Here is an 8,322-nt window from a genome sequence, read left to right as displayed (position 1 = left end):
GCATTTTTTCCTTCCCCTACCATTCAACCCAATCAGTTACACAAAAGTGCTAGATGCCGAGCACAGGATGCGGTTAAAACACAGTTAGGCTTGAAGTTCATGGTGCTTTTATTTTGCTGATCTTTCTAAATTGTTTCAAATAACTGTAATACACAGAGAAATAACCATAGGTGTGAGATAGGATGATGTTAAACAAACAATTGCAAAATAAATGGCTTTTACAAATATAGGTGAATTTATCCCCTACTAGCACACACATGGAAAACAGTAGAAAGCACTGCAGAACCATGGAGGATTATATCAGATTACTCAGTAATGCCTCTCAATTTTTAAATAATATATCCAAAGCCCGATTATTTATTGAAAATATTAGGACAGGAAGGCTTGAATAAGAGAAAATACAATCAAATGTAATTGGTCTCTCTAGTTCACACAGCCATTGCAGTACAATGAGCTCCATAGAGACAATGCCGAGACAGGCAGAGACATATGGCATTGGACAATTCTGTGTCTAGTGGACATAAAGTAACTAAATATGGGGAAAAGAGATTCTAAGAAGCCAAGAAGAAAAATGTCATTGTATGGATTATTTTGTGCAAACTTACTGGGAGGAGCACAAGAAGGAGCAACCAGATATTTTAGTTAATGTTTCCGAATTGTCTAAGAAGTGCTCAGACAAGTGGAAGACCATGTCTGCTAAAGAGAGAGAGAAAAAAATTGAAGATGTAGCAAAGGTGGATAATACCAGTTATGAAAGAGAAATGAAAATCTATCTTTCTGAAAGGGGAAACAAAAAAGAAGTTCAAGAATCCCAAAGAACCCAAGAGAGTTGATTTGGCTTTTTTCTTGTTGTGTTCTGACTATCTCCAAAAATCGAAGGCAAGCATCCTAGCCTATGCATTGGTGATATCACAAAGAAATTGGGAGAGACATGGGTAATACTGCTGCTGATGACTGCTGCTGATGAGAAGAAGACCACTAAGCTGATGGAGAAACAGGAAAAGGATATTGCTGCACACCAGAATAAAAGAAAGCCTGATGCACTCAGGGAAGATCTGTCAAGGTTTAGAAAAGCAAGAAAAAGAATGAAGAGGGAAATGAAGGACATGTGGAAGGTGAAGAGAGAGAAGAGGACAAAAAAAGATAAAGATGAAGAAGAATAAAATGATGATGAGTAAGTTGGTTCTAGTGCAGTTTTTTTTTTTTTTTTTCCTTGTCTATAAAACATTTAACCTCCTGGTACACAACTCATTTCTTTTAAAGAAAAAATTGAAATGTAAGGCTGTGTAAGATTTGTTTTCAAACCATAGTGTCTTTTTTTTTTTTTTTAATAGTTAACACACTATATAATGTATCTAGATAGCCCTGTCCTGTTGGTATTTTCAATAGCCACAAACCTTACGTGGTACAATATGGGGGCTGTAAATTGGTGGGGAAATTTAAAGCAGGTTATTGTGGTGTACAACACAAATTATTTATATATTGGGATGGTACTGTATTTTATCTTCTATTGTTGCTGATGCTGCTTATATAAAATAATTGTCTGTTAACTGAATACCACACTGTAATTGCAAAAAAAAAAAAAAAAAAAATGCAGTTTTCTTGTTGACATTCTGAATGCCTCTAAGTAAATATGTTTTTGTATTAGAAAAAAGAAAACAAGTATATAATTGTTTTGTTGTTGTTGTGTGCCATTGTGTGCATTCCAACTCATAATGATCCTTTAAGTCAGAGTAGAAATGCCCCACAGGGTTTCTGAGGCTATGACCTTTGTGGGTTGCTATGAATCAAAGGCAATGGGTACTGTAAAGTTTACCAGAACAGATCTCCAGATCTTTTCTCTTCACAGATGCTGGTGAGTTCAAACTGCTGACCTTTGTTTAGTAGCCGGGCTTAACCACTGTACCACTGGTGCTCCTTTTAATGTAAGTGGTATGAGTTACCAATTACAACCTTGGAGTTATCAGTACGTGCATATCTCTTATTTTTTTCAAATAAACTAATAAATTTCCCTTCTTTTTCACATTAGGAATTTCAATGTATCTCTCATTTTCTATTTAGTTATTCCAGAATCCTAGAGAGATTTCATTCTAAAGGGATTCAGCGTGATTGAAGAAAACAGTAGTTGTACATGTCTAGGTTACGACAATTTGTCACTGCTAGAGTGTGTCACAGTTGATGACTGTCATCTATAGTCTGATGGATCATGTCAGCAGATTGTTCTTGTGGCGACTCTGTGTATCAGGTCTTTTTGGAACCATGGTAATTTTTGAAGGAGAAAAGTAAGCTCCACCTTCAGTGTAGGGAAACCTTTCCTTGGGTTCCCAGGATCATGGCTTTTATTAATGAGCTCTGTAAGTTCATATGTCCACCTTCAACCTCAAAGTGCAGTATCAGGACTCACGTCTGTGTCTGCTTCCTCTCACCCCTGGAAAAAGTCACCTACTTTTCCTTCCATGGACCACTTCTCCCAGGGGTATGGTACATTTTAATTAAAACTTCAAAACTGAAAGGTCTTGTTACATTCTTCTCTCTGAGTAATTGGACAGTTTATGGTTTACCTAAACAAATCCTACCAGTTAAGTGAGGCACCTGTCAATAATTCCAAGAATTTTTTTTGTATTAGACTATATTATGAAAAATATGATGATTACCTAGCATAGGAAAAGGGAGAAAAAAGGGAATAACAAAATCTAAAAATATATATATATATATATATTCTTTTGCAGTGACTAGTTTGGGAAGACATTTAACCATATAACATTTTCTTATAAATGCACTAACCTACCAAAAACAAAACACATTGTCATCAAAAAGATTCCCACTCATAGCAATCCTGAAAGGATAGAGTAGAATTGCCCCACAAAATTTTCAAGGCTGTAAATCTATACAGAAGCAGATTGCCACATCTTCTTCCTGCAGAGTGGCTAGTGATACCAAAATTCTGTAGTAGTCAAACAACATATGTAATTATTATCCCCTAATACACTCACCAAACCCTCTTTCTCTTGTTCCTTCCCCTTGTGTTACTCATCTGGCTAGGAATAACTCTACCTTTATTTCTGCTTGCATAACAACTTGCCAGCTCATGGTTTCATGGTATTTATAAACCAAGATTTATGGTGGCTTTTATAACTCATCCAAACAATTAAGCCTGGTAATTACAGTCATTCTCTGGTTTGCAAGTTCAAAACCAGAGTGTGACTCCCCTTTCTATCTCTGTTGGCATAACCAAGTGAGTGTCTTCAGCAGGGCATGTCTTTGTTGAAACATCTCAGTGAATAGTCCATCAATTCCTAGAGCCTTGTTCTTCGCCAATTCCTTCAGTGCAGCTTCGACTTCTTCCTTCAATACCATTGGTTCTTGATCACATGCCATCTCCTGAAATTGATGAACATCAACCGATTCTTTTTGGTACAGTGACTCTGTGTATTCCTTCCATCTTCTTTTGATGCTTCCTGCATCATTCAATATTTTGCCCATAGAATCTTTCAATATTGCAACTCAAGGCTTAAATTTTTTCCTCAGTTCTTTCAGCTTGAAAAATGCTGAGCTTGTTCTTCTCTTTTGGTTCTCTAACTCCAGGTCTTGCATATTTCATTATAATAATTTGCTTTGTCTGCTTGAGCTGCTCTTTGAAATCTTCTGTTTAGCTCTTTGTCTTGTCATTTCTTCCATTTATTTTGGCTATTCTCTGCTCAAGGGCAAGCTTCAGAGTCCCTTTTAATGTCCATTTTGGGCTTTTCTTCTTCTTCTTCTTTTTTTTTTTTGATGACTTCTTTCTTTCTTCACGGATGATGTTCTTGATGTCATCCCACAATTCTGGTTTTTAGTTATTGGTGTTCAATGCATCAAATTTATTCTTTAAATGGTCTCTAAATTCAGGAGAGATATTATCAATGTCATATTTTGGCTCTCGTGGACTTGTTTTAATTGTCTTCAACTTCAACTTGAATGCGCTTATGAGCAGTTGATGGCCTGTTCCACAATCAGCTCCTGGCCTTGTTTTAGCCAAAGATATTGAATTTCTTCATTGCTTCTTGCCACAAATGTAGTCATATTCCTTCTGGTGGACTCCACATGTATAGTCATCACTTATGTTGTTGAAAAAAGGTATTTACAATGAGTAAGTCATTGGTCTTGCAAAATTCTATCATGTGATCTCTAGTCTCACTTCTATCACCAGGCCATATTTTCCAACTACTGGTAACTCTTCTTCATTTCAACTTTTGCATTCCAGTCACCAGTTATAATCAACACATCTTGATTGAATGTTCAGTCAATTTCAGATTGCAGAGATTGGTAGAAATCTTCAATTTCCTCATCTTTGGCTTTGGTGGTTGGTGCATAAATTTGGATAATTGTACTATTTACAGGTCTTCCTTGTGGGCATATAGATATTATACTATCACAGACAGTGTTGTACTTTAGGACAGATCTTGAAACAATCTTTTTGATGGTGAATGCCACACTATTCCTCTTCAATTTGTCATTCTCAGCATAGTAGGTTATATGGTTGTCTGATTCAAAATGGCCAACACCAGTCCATTTCAGCTCATCCTAATGACTAGGATATCCATCTTTATGTGTATCATTTCATTTTTGACAACTTCTAAATTTCCTAGATTTGTACTTCATACATTCCATATTCTAATTATTAATGGATATTTGCATCTGTTTCTGTTCATTTTGAGTCATGCCACATCAGCCAATGGAGGTCCCAAAATCTTTACTCTATCCATATTGTTAAGATTTTCTGGCCAATTGACTGGAAGAGATCCATATTTGTACCTGTTAAAAAGAAAGTTGATCCCACAGAATGTGAAAATTATTGAAAAATATCATTAATATTTGAAAAATGGCAAGGAGGCCACATGTTCTGACCTCCTGTAATTCCATGAGAGGAAGACAGGATTACCAGCAGTAACCCAAGGCCTATTGCTGCAAGGCCAGACATGCTGCCTCCATCCAGCCCTTTCACCAACCGTTTCTGCCAAAGCACCCACCACCTTTCTCCTGGGTTTGATAATTTGCTGCAGTGGCCACACAGAGCTCACAGATTATGGGGTTTATTAGGGAAACACCACAGGCTACAATTCAGGTTCAGGAAAAGTGCCCAGTCTCTCTCCCAGCCCACTGTCCCTCAGCCAAGAGTCTCTCACAGTCTCTTTCCCAGCAGTGCTGGTCCCTCGGTGTCTCACTCAGCAATGCTTGTCTCTTGTGTCTCTTTCCCAGCAATGCATGTCTCAGGAGCCCGAGTCTCTTTCAGCAACACATCTTCCTCAACCAGCAGTCAGAGAGTTCTGCCTCTAGGAGGCCTCCTTTTGAGCCTGGCAGGGTGGTCAAACTAGCCAATCATATCATCAGAACTCTAAGCACCTGAGAGAGAGTGGGCACCTCCCAGAACATTGTTTTGTGCCACTTCCAACTGAAATACTCCAGGTGGACAACTTCAGCAATCAGGAGCTCCTCAGTTGCTCATATAAAATCCCACCTTGGAGTTTACAAAGACTTATGGGTAGAAAAGCCACACTAAGTAATTTACTACAGCGCAATATCACATGCAAGTAATATCTTATTGAAGATAATTCAAAAATGTTTGCAGCAGTATATTGACAGAAAGCTTCCAGAAATGCAAGCTGGACTCAGAAGAGCATGTGGAACAAGGGATATCATTACTGATGTCAGATGGATCTTAGCTGAAAGCAAAGAATACCAGAAAGATGTTTACTTGTAGTTCAAAAGCATTTGATTTTGTGGATCATAACAAATTGTGGATAACATTGAGAATAATGGGAATTCCACAGCACTTGATTGTCCTCATGAGGAACATAGATCAGGAGGCTGTTGTTCATCACAGCAAGGGGATAATTCATGGTTTAAAATCAAGAAGGGAGTGTATCAAGGTTGTATCCTTTTACCACACTTATTCAATCTATATGCTGAGCAAATAATCTGAGAAGGTAGACTATATGAAGAAGGAGGTGGCATCAAGACTGGAGTAAAACTCATTAACAGCCTGCAATATGTAGATGACACAACATTCCTTGCTGAAAGTGAGGATGACTTGAAGCACTTACTGATGAAGATTTAAGACTACAGTCTGCAGAATGGATTACACCTCAATATAAAGAAAATAAAAATCCTAACAACTGGTCCAATAAACAGCTTCATGGTGGACTGAGAAAAGATTGAAGTTGTCAAGGATTTTATATTACTTCGCTCTACAATCAACATCAAAGGAAGCAGCGGTCAAGACATCAGACGATGTATTGCATTGAGCAAATCTTCTGCAAAGGACCTCTTTCAAGTGATGAAGAACAAAGATGTCTCCTTCAAGACTAAGTTCCACCTAACTCATGCCATGGTATTTTCTATTGCCTCTTATGCGTGTGAGAGCTAGACAGTGATTAAGGAAGACTGAAGAAGAGTTGATGCTTTGAAGTTGTGGTGTTGGAGAAGAATGCTAAGAGACCATGGTCTGCTAAAAGAACTAACACATCTGTCCTGGAGGAAATGCTGCCAGAATGCTTCTTAGAAGCGAGAATGGCCAAACTTCGTCTCACTACTTTGGTCATGTTGTCAGAAGGAACCATTCCCTGGTGAAGGATATCATGTTGGTGAAGTGGAGGGTCAATAAGAAGAGTAAGACCCTCAACGAGATGGATAGATACAGTGGCTGCAATGATGGGCTCAGGTATGGCAAGGATCATGAGGCTGGCACAGGACTGGGCAGTGTTTTGTTCTGCTGTGCATAGGGTCAGTATGAGTCAGAAGCAACTCAATGGCACTTAACAACAACAACATATTAATAGCTGAGGGCTTTAATCACTGTGCCACCAGGGCTACTATATCTGTACTAGTAACTTCAAAAATATTTTCTTATGTTAAAGTTTCCACTTTATAGGGAACACAACCATAATATAAGAAATGTGGCTACTTACTCGAGATCAAACATCCCTATGGACCTGGATTTCTACTTTGATCTATTGAAAGTCAAAGCAATGATCCTCCTATCATGCAGCTGACTGTGCCATCAATAGTGCTGTGAGTATAGAATAAATCTATCACATAGTCTTTAATGAGTTTTCATTAATGAGAGGGAAGCAAGGAAAATGGCAGTCTTACACATATAAAAGTGTTGGAAACTAATATAACACATAAAGAAGTAATCAGTTAAATTTCACTGAGTGTCTGAGGTATTGGAAAGTCTTCTTATAGTTCAGATCATCTCAAAAATATTAATTAATATTAAGAGTTACAAATGAATGATCAATTTCTGTCTTAAAATCCCTTTAAAGTGAAAAACACTTTACATACTATGGTAGATTGAGCAGATTGGCTCACTGGATGTCAACCCCAACTCCAATTTCATCTACTTCCTACACTTTACAGGCATTAAAGCTAAAATTTTCAACTTGGTTTCCACATTTGACCTAAATTCCACCAGGAAATGCATGGCATAATTCATGAAAAGAGGGGGTTAGCAATGTAAAAAGGCAGACACAAGCATGAGGACAGAATCTTTCAAAGCAATTGATTGGCATGTGTGCCATCATAGAGTGGAAGGGACTGTGGATTTTTGTTAAAGCGATTCTGTTTGGGAAAAAGTCTTTTATCCTGGCATTATTTCTCTTAACTCTATTCCCAGCTTCTGGACTAGTAGAAATTCTGTAAGTTATTGCAATAAATCTCTTTCTGCTTAATGTAGCTAACAGAGATTATGACATCTGCCATGAAGTACTTGGAAAGGTAAAATAGTTAGTGGCAGAATTATTTCAAGCAAATGACATTAAGGGAGTGGGAGCCGGGGTTGTTAATGTGACCTGATTGAGTTGAAGATAGAATCAGTCTAATTAGAAGTAGAGGTTGGAACATGGATAGTTTGAAACTTCTACTAGTAAAAAGTTTATTAAATTACTCAATTATGGTTCCTGAGAAAGAATAACTACTGAAGGCAAAGGCCTTGCTCAGATAGACCATGTTGAAATTATGAGAAATATAATGAGAGTAGGATGGGCTGCTGTTTTCAACTGAGCTGGAGGTCATAACAAAAGGAAATTATATCATCAACTTTTAAAGTCCTGGTTCAAGTCCTGGCCAGAGAGGCAAAAGATTTCTGTGACTGGCCCAAAAGAATCTTGTATTCCTTTTAGAGAATGAGTGTATAAAATGAAAAGTCAAATCCAGAGATTGATGGTGAGAGCTGATGAAATAAAACAGGCAGAATGCAGAGCCTTGCCAGATCTTCAGCAAATGTATAAGAGTATTGATTGGGGGGGGGGAGTTAAATCCAAAACATTCTAGTGTGAATATTTGAGA

General features: G+C 37.7%; 1 pseudogene; it reads left to right on the top strand.

The window, feature by feature from the left end:
- Positions 1-535: 535 nt before the first annotated feature.
- On the top strand, positions 536-1,178 carry LOC103209731 (annotated as a pseudogene).
- Positions 1,179-8,322: the final 7,144 nt, after the last annotated feature.

This window comes from Orycteropus afer, unplaced genomic scaffold (genome assembly GCF_000298275.1).
Source record: "Orycteropus afer afer isolate SDZICR_OR568_19922 unplaced genomic scaffold, OryAfe1.0 scaffold00521, whole genome shotgun sequence".
Classification (NCBI taxonomy): Eukaryota; Metazoa; Chordata; class Mammalia; order Tubulidentata; family Orycteropodidae; genus Orycteropus; species Orycteropus afer.
Note: the sequence above shows the minus strand (reverse complement) of the source record. Positions and strands in the feature narration are given on the sequence as shown.